A 12,375-nucleotide genomic window follows, 5' to 3' on the forward strand; every position below is an offset into this window, starting at 1 on the left:
TCTATCTGAATTTTCTATTTGGAATCTCAGACTGAGCTTTGCTGAAACTGTGGCACTGTCAGGGTAAAGTGAAAATGAGCAGAGGAGCGAACAGTGGGCTGCATAGGGCCAGGGCCGGAACGAGCTGCACATTCATCCAAGCCAGCCTGCTTGCCATCCACTGGTGAGGTCACTGCTACCCCAGAACTCTTCCATCATGTCTGGGCTTCAAACTCAGGGCTGGGGAATCCCCAGGCCTGAAAGTTCCCGCCAGGCTTATCCCACCCAACTCCACCCCTGCAGGGCTGGTCTTTCCCAGCACAGCTTCTTGGAAGGAGGTGCTGGCTCCTGATCAGAGAGGCTTTGGAATTCACCAGAGGAAGTGACTGAGGAGTGAGGGGAAGGAATTCTGATTAGACAGATAAGAATTCTGGATTCTGAGGTTCCCAGGCAGAGCTGGGTGGCCCTGGCTTAACCCCAGCTCTGCTGTTTAGGAGCTGTCTGGTTTCTTACCTGAAAAGCAGAGCAATAGCTAACACACACACACACACACACACACACACACACACACACACACACACGTGTTTCTCATCTGCTATTTCACTTCTCCAGTGCGCAACAGTCAGGGCTAGGTCAGACTAAAGCCAGAAATCAGGAACTGCATCGGGGTCTCCCTTGTGGGTGCCGGGGACCTAGGCGCTCCAGCCCTCCCCCGCTGCCTTCAGGTGCATATGCAGGGAGCTGGATAGAAAGGTGAAGGCAGGACTCTGGGCACTCTGTTATGGGCAGCCCTTCTGCTGTGATGCAGGGAGCTGTGTGGGTCCTGCCAACTTGCTGTTACCTTACAGAGCCCTGATTTCCTCTTTTCCAGAGGGCATCATAGTATCTGCCCAACAGGGTCTTGGGATTCCTGAGGAGGCAGCAGCACATCATGATTTGAACTCATCACTTGGGGAGCAGCTGCTACTCAAAACCCCTTGTGTGCCACTCCCACCGCGGGACCAGGAATCAAGGAGTTAACATCTCACCCAGCAAGGATCTGCAGGACACTGAACCCTTCTGATGAGTGGTAACTGTGCCCTGTACCAGATAGAGATGAGTAAATGCCCTGTAGGGTACAAGATGCCAGTTAACCCAGACACACAGCTCCCGGTCAGCCCCACTCCAGGACACGAATGTCCACTCTTGCCTCCTGGACCTCTACCTGAAATGGCTCCTGGCCTGGATACCTTCAGCACACCCTTCAAGTGCATCCCTTTGTGCAGCTGCCGCAGGGAGGCACCTGAGCGGCAACCAAGATCCCTCCTAGACCCAGTCGCTCCGCTAGGCGATCATTGTGTCCTTGCTAAGTTCCCAAGCAAGCCCTCCCTTCCCACTACCTCCAGCCTTACACCCCTGGCTTGTCTTTCTCAGTGGCAATGATGGCCCCTCCCACTTCCTTCTCATTAGTGAAGAGAGCTGCCTGCAGCAGGGACACCACCCTGTCCTCACTGGCACCTGTCACAGACAACTGTTATAGCTTGGGTTCAGGCAGAGAATGAAGATAGCAAGGTTGATTGTGGAACAATCCTGAGTACAGCATGGGCTGCACAGTGGCATGCATGGGTCCGTGACCCCAGAAGGCCTCAGCCAGCACCCAGGGGGGCTCGGGACGTGCAGGAACTAGCTTCACACTTTGGACCTTTACAGCCCCCTGGGAACCCATCTCTGGTTATGGGCTGGCCATAGATGGGGAGGTCGTGAGATCTGGGCAGCATACCAGTGCTCCCGACAGCAGGGCTGGGTTCTGGAAGCCCCTCAGGGATGTCAGCTGTGCACTGGGAGGCTCGACTCTCTGCTGCCTCATGTCCTCCCTGGCCTCATGTCTTCCCTGATCCCTGGAGATTCGACTCCAGGCTCCTCATCACCTGCCCCCAAGATCCTCTCTGCAGTGGGGTACTACTGCTAAGACCAGGACCTGAGTGTAGAAACTCATGTGTAGGAAGGCTAGGAGCCCCTGCCAAGGTCACACATAGGAGAAAGAATTTCTCCTCCCCACACCAGAAGACAACTGACCACACTGCCCCGTCCCTGGCTGCTGGAAACTCCTTTCCTAATTGCTACAAATGTACGGTGGGTCTGGCTGGAGCAACCCAGACATCCCAGGAGGGACCTTGGGTGGAGTTAGGGGAGAGCATCAGGAGCCATTTAGGTCTGATCCAGCCAGGCCTTGACTCAGCCATGGTGACTGCATCTGGCTTACAGATCTTGTCTCGCCGCCACTGCCATCTCAAATCAAGCATCCCAAGTCCCAAAGGGAAAAGCCCTACCCAAGGTCATGGTGCCTGTTGGGGCTCCCAGAAGGCCCTGTCCACTGCCAGTCCAGCCACAGCTTAATGTGAGGAAGGCTAGGAGCAGCCCCATCTCCACCCTCACGCTGCATAGCTCCTCCGGCTGCTGTGAGGCCTGCACAGAGGTCTTGGATGACACGCGACACTGGTGACCCCAGGCTCAAGTCCCTACCTGGAGCCCTAGTTTTCCTCGTACATGCGGCCAGAACCGTTTCTGGAGGGGCTCTGGGAAGGGCTGCCAGCAACCCTGGCCATTTCCTCATCACGTGGGTAGCAGGTGAGAGGCTCTGAGCCAGAGGAACCTTCTCTAGGCCCCAAGCAGGCGAAGAGTAGGAGCTGTCTGAAGATCATTCTGCATCCGTGTTTTTGCCACCACTCAGTGGGGGGTAGGGGCTACAGTTGCCCACCCGGCAGGAGTGTTACAGGGACTCAAGAAGACAGAAGAAGCTGGCAGACAGCCACTCAGAGGCCCATCCTGGGTCCAGGAGGCCCCATGTCCTACCTGTCCTGTCCAGTCACAGGTGGGAGACCCTGCAAGGCACCAGGGACTGACCACCGAGAGCCAGAAGCACACGGCTGACTACCCCACAGTTTTCAGCCTTAGGCTTTGTGCAATTGGGACTCATATTCTGGGAGCAATTTTACAATGGAGTGCCACTGTAGACCATAACCAGCCGCCGGGGTCAGTGAACTACCTGGGGCAGCATAGGCTCTCTGAAATGGCCAGCTGTGACCTCAAGCCCTGAATGTCCCAGGAGAGTACCAAGACAGAGAGAGACAAATACAGGGACACTGGCTTGGAAGGGAGAGCGTGCCTACGTGGGAACCCCTGCAGCCCCCTGGCCAACAGCTGAAGCTCCAGGTAGCCCCTGCTCCTGGTGGGTGGGAGGCCTTTGGGAAGTGGTGGCACATTGCTGCCAGCTGAGTTCCTGTCCACCCCAGTGTTCCCTGTTGGGCCCCATTCCATATCCATTTCTCAATCATGCATTCACTGACATCTCAAACAGACTCTGGTGAGCGACGCCCCTGTGTCTTTGCACTGCTGGCCTCTCTCCTGATGGGCTTCCCCTCCCTGGTCTCTCCAGCTTTCTCCCACCTTTCACCTCTCAGCTGTGTCCTCTCAGAAAAGTTTGCCTGGTCCTCTGAAGCAGATGCTACCTGCCCTAGCTTCCCCAGCCCAAGTGCCTCCCCACTCCATGACAGTACAGAAGGTACTATCATGGTGTCTGTCTAGCTCCTGCACAGGGTAGAAGCTTCTGGAAGGCAAAATTGTCCCTGGCTGAGGGCAACATCTCCAAAGGGATGACCACAAAGGATCCTCAGGTTCCCGCCCACCCTTCCAGAAAGACTCCCTGAGCCACCTGTGTGCCAGGTGTGGCTGGGCTGCAGGAGGTAGAGCAGATGACAACACACCACACCTGCTACATGATTGACATACTGCAGGATAAGTGTAATAGAGAGACCATGCTGGAAAATACCATGGCCTGCGTATGTGTGGGTGGCAACAGGTAGTTGCCAAAAACAAGTTCAACCATGTTTGCTGAGCTGGGAGCTGCAGGCAGGAGGGGTCAGACAAGTCCAGGGGACAGGGCCAGGGCTAAGTTCCAGGACCCCTGGTCTGCTACCTTTCCTGTCTGAGAGCTGCCAGGTGCTGGAAGAGGGAGGTAGTTGCAGGCAGCCTTGGGCCCCCTGCAAGTGCCAGACATCTCTCCCACCCACAAGCGCTTCCAAGCTCTCCAGGAATTGGATTCAGCAACCATTACTGAGCTATGAAGCTCTCACAGTAGGTGCCATGTATGGAGGGTCTGAGGCAGCTGTCAGGGTGGAGAGGGCCTCCCCTTCTCCCCAGCCTCTCACTACCTGGTCTCGGTGGCTCACACAGTCCCTGCCTGACCCAGCTGCGACTTGCAGGTTAGGTTTGAGGATGCCCAGCATTCCTGGAAGGAGTGGGAAGCACCTAGGCCTGTGTCTGGAGAGGGCTGAGAAGGGGTCCTTTCACCCCACCAAGCCTCAGTTTACCTGTGTGAAGAGGGTTGTTAAGAGCATCAGATAAGACACATGCTGAGAAAGCACCACCACCCACAAGGCCCAGGCCCTCCAGCCCCAAAACACCCCCAGCCACTCCTCTGCATTTTTCTCTGCGATCCCTGAAACTATGCCAGGATGTTCAACTGCTCATGACAGGCAGAGGCCAAGGTTCCTGTGGACCAGGTTTGCTTGTTGAAGGCTAGGGCAGGGTGGCAATCTGTGGAAAGAGGAGGGAGGGACTGAGGGCCAGGTGTTTCGGGTTCATGCTGAGACAGGATGACTCAGGAATATCAGCTTCCCTGCCTGCCGTTGCCCTGTCCAGGCTGGGACAGGAGGCAAAGGTCATATTTCTTAAGGGCCTACTGTGTGCCTGGTGTTCTCTCGGGCATAATGTCGTTAAACCTGCTGCACAGAAGGCAGAGTGGAAAGCCATTTCTGTGCATCACATGTGTGTATTCGTTAGCCAGAGCTGACATAGCCAAGCCCTGTACACCGAGTATCTTAAATCACAGATACTCTCATTTCTGGAGGCTGGGCATTTGAGCAAAACCACTGTTGGCAATGCTGGCACCCCACATCCGAGCGTCTGGGTTCCAGTTCTCTGCTCCCTTCCTGATCCAGCTTCCTTTTGTGCAAGAACATGGGAGGTCTCTCTCTAGTCCTCCCTGTAAATCCCACTCTGCCTGTAATAACTACTTTTTTTTTTTTAAGACACCAGGATTGGTTTCTTGAAACTTCTCCCTGGCATGTGGACAGTTGTCCTCGTGTTCTCACGTCACCCGGCCTCTGTGTGCCCCTGTGTCCAGATTTCTCAGAAGAGCAACAGACATACTGGATTAGGACCATCCTAACAACATCATTGTAGCCTAGTGACCTCTAGGGAGACCCTGTCTGCAAATACAGTCATATGCTGAGCTACTGGTGTTAGCACTCGAACAGATTAATGGCTGGGAAGGGTGGGTAACTCAACTATAACATACATTGAATTTGGCTTTCTAGCCCAGAAGATCGCATCTCTCTTGCCCTTGAACCCAAGTATTCTCATGGTTTCCATCCCCCTCCCAAGGGACTCTGACATGATCTGAATGTCTCTCCTAGGCCTGGGGCTTCACACTTTAATCTCACTTTGACTGCAACACTGTAGCGTAGGCACCATGAGAAACAGAAGTTTAGAGAGGGGACACAATCCCTGTCCACATGGGAGCCAGGGCTGTGGTCGGGTCATGGCTGGCCATCTGGCTCACCCTGGTAACCCTCTCCTGGAGAAGTCCATGTTAAGCTGGTCAGGCTATGGCAGCATGGCAGTACACCATGGCCAGGTGCATGGTGGCTTTGCCAGGTAGGCACAAGGCTTTCAGGCACTCACACTGAACTGCCAGGGTGCTCAAGCAGAAGGCAGTCAGGAGGTTAAGAACAGCCAGGTAGGGGCCCGGCACGATAGCATAGTGGTTAAGATCCTCGCCTTGAACATGCCAGGATCCCATATGGGCACCGGTTCTAATCCCAGCAGCTCCACTTCCCATCCAGCTCTCTGCTTGTGGCCTGGGAAAGCAGTTGAGGACGTCCCAAAGCCTTGGGACCCTGTACCCGCGTGGGAGACCCGGAGAGAAGTTCCTGACTCCTGGCATCAGATCGGTGCATCACCGACCATTGTGGCCACTTGGAGAGTGAATCATTGGATGGAATGATTCCTCTCTGTCTCTCCTCCTCTCTGTACACCTGCCTTTTCAATAAAATAAATAAATCTTAAAAAAAAAAAAAAAAAAAAAGAACAGCCAGGTAAGAGTGAGACAAAGAGTGAGACAGTACTTGCACAGCCACTAGTGCAGCTCACATGTGTCCTGGCTGGCCCCCACAGCCATCACCAGGTGCCCAGGTAGGCCGTCCAGAAAGCCAGCCGTGAGAACTGCCACAGTCTTCCCCTGGCTTGGAAGGAGGTGCCCACCTTCCTCCACAAACAGAAGCCATGTCTCAGGGTAATAACTTAGAGCAGAGAGTGCTGCGATGGGAAAACTGCACCTTCACACTGTTACACTTACTAAGGCTTAAACGGGGCGGGGGGGGTTCAAGGATTTGCCTGGTTTGTACTGTGAGCCAGCTCAGCCTCTGTGACTCGGCTCACCTGCCCGAGTGCCTTGACCTCTTGCCCTGCACATTGCCTCACCCCATGAGCAGGGGACGTGAGCTCCCAGCCTCTCAGCTCACCAAAATTCTCCCGAGTGCCCCTGGCATGACCTGGGCTGAGCAGAGTGAGGCTGGACACTGTCCTGGAGAGCAAAGGAGGCTTCACCCACCTGCCTGTCCAGGGCCAGGTCAGCTGCCTATGCTGTGCTCCTGACCACAGGTGCCTGCTGCTGAGCCCCAGAGAGTGGAGCACAGGTGCAGATCCCAGTCCTAGCTCCGCCATTCCCCGGCTCTGTGAATCGAACAAGGCCTCTGTGCCTCAGTCCTCCTCTCTGTGAAATGGGATGGCCATAGTAGAACCTTCCACATGGAATTGGGAAGATGAGCTGAGACAAGACCTGTAACTCGCCTGTTGAGAGCCACAGCTATTAACTAAGCCTAGTGACTGGCCCTGGGGACCTACAGCACAGAAGCTAGGCCACACGCCCAGACCTCTTTCTCCCTGTGTAGTCAGGCTGCTCCCTGCCCAACTCTGTGCTTCCAGTTTGTAAGACGGAGCAGAAGCCCTACTTCCCCCGCAGCAAGAATGTGAGGCAGCTCTGAAGGCCTGCTTTCCTCCTGGCCTGCACAGCTGAAACGGCAAGAGGCTGGCATTTCAGGGTCTGGCCTGTGCTGCCCGAGGGAGCTCACTGACCCAGTGGCTGGCCATGGGCGGCAGCAACAATCCATTGTGAAATTGCCCCCAGGATGTGGGTTCTGATGGCACAAAGCCTGCAGCTGATAATTATTTGCCACCTGGCAGGGCCCCTGGGTACATGTCCTTATGTAAGCGAGCCCTGGCCTTGCACCGCTCACCTTCTACTCCCTCCCTCTGCCTTCAGCACCCAGTCTCCCTGCTGCTCTCACAGGCTTGGACCATCTTCCTTCCTCCCCTTCAGACTCTGGGGACAAACTGCAACCTCCAGCTCCTAGACCTCAACTGGAGACATACAGGATCCCACCCTGAGCTCAGATATGTCCCTTGGGGCAGGGCCCACTGTAGGGGATGGTAGAGAATGGTGTCCAGAGTGACCGACCCAACCCTGGGACCCGGCACAGCTGGCCTCTCAGCAGAGGGTGTGAGTGTTCAGGGGTGCACAGGTCTCACAGGCATGCACAAGCCACACAACCTCAGCCAGAGCATTGCCCCTCTCTGAGCATCCACTCACCGTGAGCACTCATGGGGTTGGGGCCGTCCAGGGCCTGGCTCGCGGCAGGAGCTTCCCTGGCCTCCTACTTCAGTCCCAGCTCTGCAAGCAGCTGTGTGAAATGAGCCATTTCCACTATGCTGCATGGTCTGCCGAGTACCTGTCTCCATCATTGTTAAAAAAAATTTTTTTAAATTTATTTTTATTTAAAAGAGTTTTACAGAGAGAAGGAGAGCTAGAGAAGGAAAGATCTTCCATCTGCTGGTTCACTTCCCAAATGTCTTCAATGATTGGAGCTGAGCCAATCAGCAACCAGGAGTTTCTTCTGGGTCTCCCACACAGGTACAGGGTTCCCAGGCTTTGATCCATCCTCTACTGCTTTCCCAGGCCATAAGGGAGCCAAATTAGAAGTGGAGCAGCCAAGACACAAAATAGTGCCCAAATGAGATGCCTGTGCTTGAAGATGAAGAATTAGGCTGTTGAGCCAGGGTCCCGCCCCTATCTCTATCATTTTTACTGTGAGAGATGGTGGTTTCTGAGCATAGTGAGCTCTGAACAGCTAATGTGTGTGGGTGAGAGAAACCACTTTACATTTTAAAGCACAGGCAGTGCCAGGGAGTGTCAGAGCCAGGAATCTAACCCTGGTTTGTGTGGTATGAGAGTTGAGTACCTCCCCATGTTTTCTTCCCATCAGCCTCCCTGAAGCACCTGAGGCCAAGGAGATGCTAGGGCTGGTGGGGTACAACAGGAAGAGTAGGGGCCCCAGGAAGAGGAGGGTGGGGTTCAAGTCCTCACCTCCTTTCCTATGAGCTGAGGGACCTTTAGCGAGCTACCTCCCCATGCCTCAACCCAGGGTCTGATGTGTCTGCCCTTCAGCAAACACAGGGATGCAGGAATTGTTTGATGGACCCAACCTTGCCGTGGTCATGTGAGAAATCATTAGCTAGGACTCTGTGCGGCTGATGGACTTGGAGCGGAACCGACTGGAACCATCTTTTGGACGGATCTTCTCCTCCTTCAATGTTCTCAGGAATCCCAAGCAGTGTGCCTGCTCCAGACCAAAGCACATGTCTCCAGGGAATCCAGGATGAGGGCAGGAGGCATGCAAGGCAGAGCCAGGCTGGGAGCTCAGAGGAGGAGAGTCCAGCTGTGGCTTCATACCAGCAGGCTGTGGAACTCTCTGAGTCCCTCTCAGTTTCTCCCATCTGCCCAGTGCAGGCTTATTTTGGCCTGTCCTGATGGTGGAGAACGCCATTCCCACTCCCCACCCTCCGCTCCAAGGGTTCTTGCCCCTAGTATTGGTTCTAAGACAGGTTGTACACCACACCCCTATCCCTATGGCAGATAGAGCGATGTTTGTGTGCACACAGTCAGCTGCCTCCATTTCATTGCTCGTGACTCCCAGGCTGGGCAGGGAGGGGCCTCTTATCAGCACTTCATAAAAAATAAAACTGGAAAGCAGGGAGTTCCCAGCTGGGACCTCTCTGCCCCCAGACCACTCCACACTGTGAGTGCCCCTGCTGTGTTTCCACATGCCATATACACGGCAATGCTGTCACAGTCAACTTGCTGGACACCCAGTCCCCATGCTATCCCATGCTGCAGTTCCCTCTGCGGTTCTAGCATTCTTTAGGTCCACTCAGCAAGGATCTGCTATGTGCCAGGTCCTGAGCTTCAGGCACGGGTCATGGCAACAGGGTGGGGCGTAGGCACAACTGCCTCCAGGTTCAGAGGGAGCGGCGTATCTGGAGGAAGAGAAGGGGAAGGGAGCCAGTTGGGAGCCAGGGTAAAGAAAAGCACCATGCTCTTTCTGATCATGTTACTGACATTTACAACTAGTGTTCTTCACACACGCCTGATATGGACTTTTGTGATTTTCCCACTTCCAGAGTTTGTATGGTGTGGGGTCAGAGGTAAGCATGCAAGTATTCTTTTGTTTTCTCAGTGTGTGACCAAGTTTGTAAATAGCAAGTTTACAATAGTCAGTGTTTCCCCATTACAATTTTGTTTTATTTAATACAAACTTTTGTTGCATATAAAACTTCTTCCACGTAAAATTTTGATTGCATAAAGTTTTCTTGCTTAATACATTTTTTCTCATTAAATTCCTTTTGTCAAAAAAAAAGAAAAAAAGAAAAGCACCATGAGGGTGCAGGGCATTCCAGCGCCCATGCTCAGTGGGAGGCAGGGCAGGGAGGGGAGGGCTCCTGGATAGCCACCTGCTTAGCCAGAGCTGGAGGAGGCAGTGGACTTTAGCCAGAGTTCTGGTGAGCCAGAACAGTGAAAAGGCCTGGGGGAGGGTCCCTCCTCCAAGGACCTTAGAGCTACTGTGTGTGTCCTGAATGTGCAGGCTCAGGGTGATGTGATGCGGGGAGGTGGGTGCAGACCACTCTGATAATAAAGTGCAGTCTCAAACCAAAAGTCAAAGATTATTGGGGAGATTCTAAACTAGAGACAGGAGCAGAAATGCACTTTATGGCTTTTTTTTTAATGTATATAATTGAGAGGCAAAGAGAAAGGGAGAGACAGAGCCAGTCTGCCAGCCAGATCTTGCGTCTGCTGGTTCACTCACCAGATGCTGTCAACAGTCAGGCTGAGCCAGCCAGGTCCCAGGAGCTAGCAACTTGATCCAGGTCTCACACATGAGTGGCAAGAACCCAAGGACTCCCAGGGTCTGTGCTAGCAGGAAGCTGGGGTCAGGAGCCACAGCTGGGAAGCAAGCCTAGTACTCTGAAGTAACTGCTAGGCCAGAACTCTGTCCCCACCCCACCTGCATTTTAGAAGAAACCCTCTTCTTACTGCACTGAGTTGGATCCAGAAGCAAGGAGACACAGGCAGGGAAGATGCATGGAGTTCCTATCTGTAATGCAGAGGAGGGCGTGCTGGCACCTGAGCTAGGAGGGGTAGGGACTCAGGAAGGAGGACTCAGGAAACTTGGGGATGGATGAACTGACCCTGGTCATGAGGAGTCTTGGGTGAGCCTTGGACTCCTGGTTAATACATAGTGGCGGGTGGTAGCACCTTTCACCGCCAAGAGGACTTGGGAAGGACAGAAGAACCATTTGGGGTGGGAGCGGACTCCAAGTGGAGTGCGAGGTCTGTGGGATGCCCAGGTGGAGATGCTGAGTGGCAGGTGGCCATCCAGGCCACAGCTGGAGATAGTGAGGGTGTGGGGGAAGGGCGGCAGAGAAGACCAGAATAGGCCAGGGACCAAGGAGACCAAGCAGGAGCAGCAGGAGGGTAAGGGTCCCCTGGCACTGGCTGGTGGGGCCATGACTTGGCAGTGGCACAGGCCCAGATATGGTTCCCCGGAGGGATGGATGTGAGGTGAGAACATGGAAACCCCAGCATTGGAACCCAGGAAACACTCAGTTAAATAATTCCTGGTGGAGGTAGGGGGCGGGTGAAGCTGGAGGAGTATTCTTCAGTCCTTTTGCTTTAACCTGAGAGATTAGAACAGAAGCTTTCCAATTCCCATCATAATGTGCTAGTGAGATGTGAGATCAATCTGCAGGGCCCATGACTGCCATCGCTGCTCCTAACAGGGAAGAACAAAGCAGGATGCAATACATGTGACAGAAGCAAGCACAAACTTTGTTTCTGATACTTGGCGATCTTCTGTCCCAGCTGGTGGCATCGCATGCATCTCTCACTATTGGGCTGTCTCAAAAAAAAAAAAAAAATCTGCAAACATTGTGGTAGAACTTGTTTGTGCAAATTTCCTGATGTTTTCTGAGAGTGACCTCCCATCGGGGAAAATTCTGGAGCTCTGTTTGTGCTGGGACAGAAGGTAATAAAGCACACAGCCCTTTGCACACAATAATGCAATAACGCTATAACCTGCTCCAGGACCGATAAAAAGGTTCCCTGAGTTCACTGACCTTCAAAGACATGTGAGACCGGTTAGGAAGCTTTGGGATGATGGTGCACCCATAAGGAAGGTGCTGGAGAGAGAGGCCAGTGACACAGGAGTCAGACTTCCTTAGCTCACAATGGCCGTGTACACTTGTGGTTACACAGGGTGCTCTTGCTGGGGCAGAGAGTCAGGCAGTTGGTAATGAAAGGCATGCCATGTCCAGGGCTCTGGGCATGATGGTTGGGCACAGTCTGATGACTGGCAGGAAGATGGGCTGCAGGTAGAGTAGGGAAGGATCTGGGTGACTGGCGAGGACAGAAAGGCTGAGAGAGAGACATGGGATAGAGAAGGAAATAAGGACATATGGGTATGCGTATTGGAGAGGGCGTAAGACCTTCAGGAAGATACTGTTGGGCTAGCATTGGGGCACAAGCCTCCCTGTGATCCTGCCCTCCTTCACTAGCTGTTCTTCAAGGAGGCTGTCTCAAATAAGACAGCAGGGAGACCATCAGCGGCTACCCAGCACTGGCCTGAACCCTCAGCCTACACACAGAACTTCGTGTGACTGAATTCTCAGACCTTGCACCCCAGACACACTACACTGTCTGCTACTTCACACACTGTCCTCTGGTCTTGGTCATGCCACTCCCTCTGCTTGCAATGCCCTTCTCTGTTTCCCTAAGCCCAGCCCCTACCCCTCCATCTCTGCCCTATACCTGACAAATAGCCCTTGGCTGCAGCCTGCCTCCTCTTTGTCCTCAGGGCTCTGCATGGATTTCTAGCAGGCATCAAAAAACACCTTGGGACTTAAGAGGGGCCCGGGGCTTTGTGCAGTGAGCAGCCAGCAGTGAGCTCTTGCGGCCTAGCATTC

At 53.8% G+C, this 12,375-nt stretch overlaps 1 long non-coding RNA gene across 1 annotated transcript in view; it reads left to right on the plus strand.

Annotated features, from left to right (window-relative positions):
- The first annotated feature begins 519 nt into the window (after positions 1-519).
- The window catches only part of LOC131480213 (uncharacterized), a 28,958-nt gene continuing 17,102 nt past the window's right edge, over positions 520-12,375 (plus strand). Inside the window, exon 1 of the long non-coding RNA XR_009245338.1 lies at positions 520-560. This is a non-coding gene — a long non-coding RNA (uncharacterized LOC131480213). The remainder of the gene's footprint in view (positions 561-12,375) is intronic.

This window comes from Ochotona princeps, chromosome 4 (assembly GCF_030435755.1).
Source record: "Ochotona princeps isolate mOchPri1 chromosome 4, mOchPri1.hap1, whole genome shotgun sequence".
Lineage (NCBI taxonomy): Eukaryota > Metazoa > Chordata > Mammalia > Lagomorpha > Ochotonidae > Ochotona > Ochotona princeps.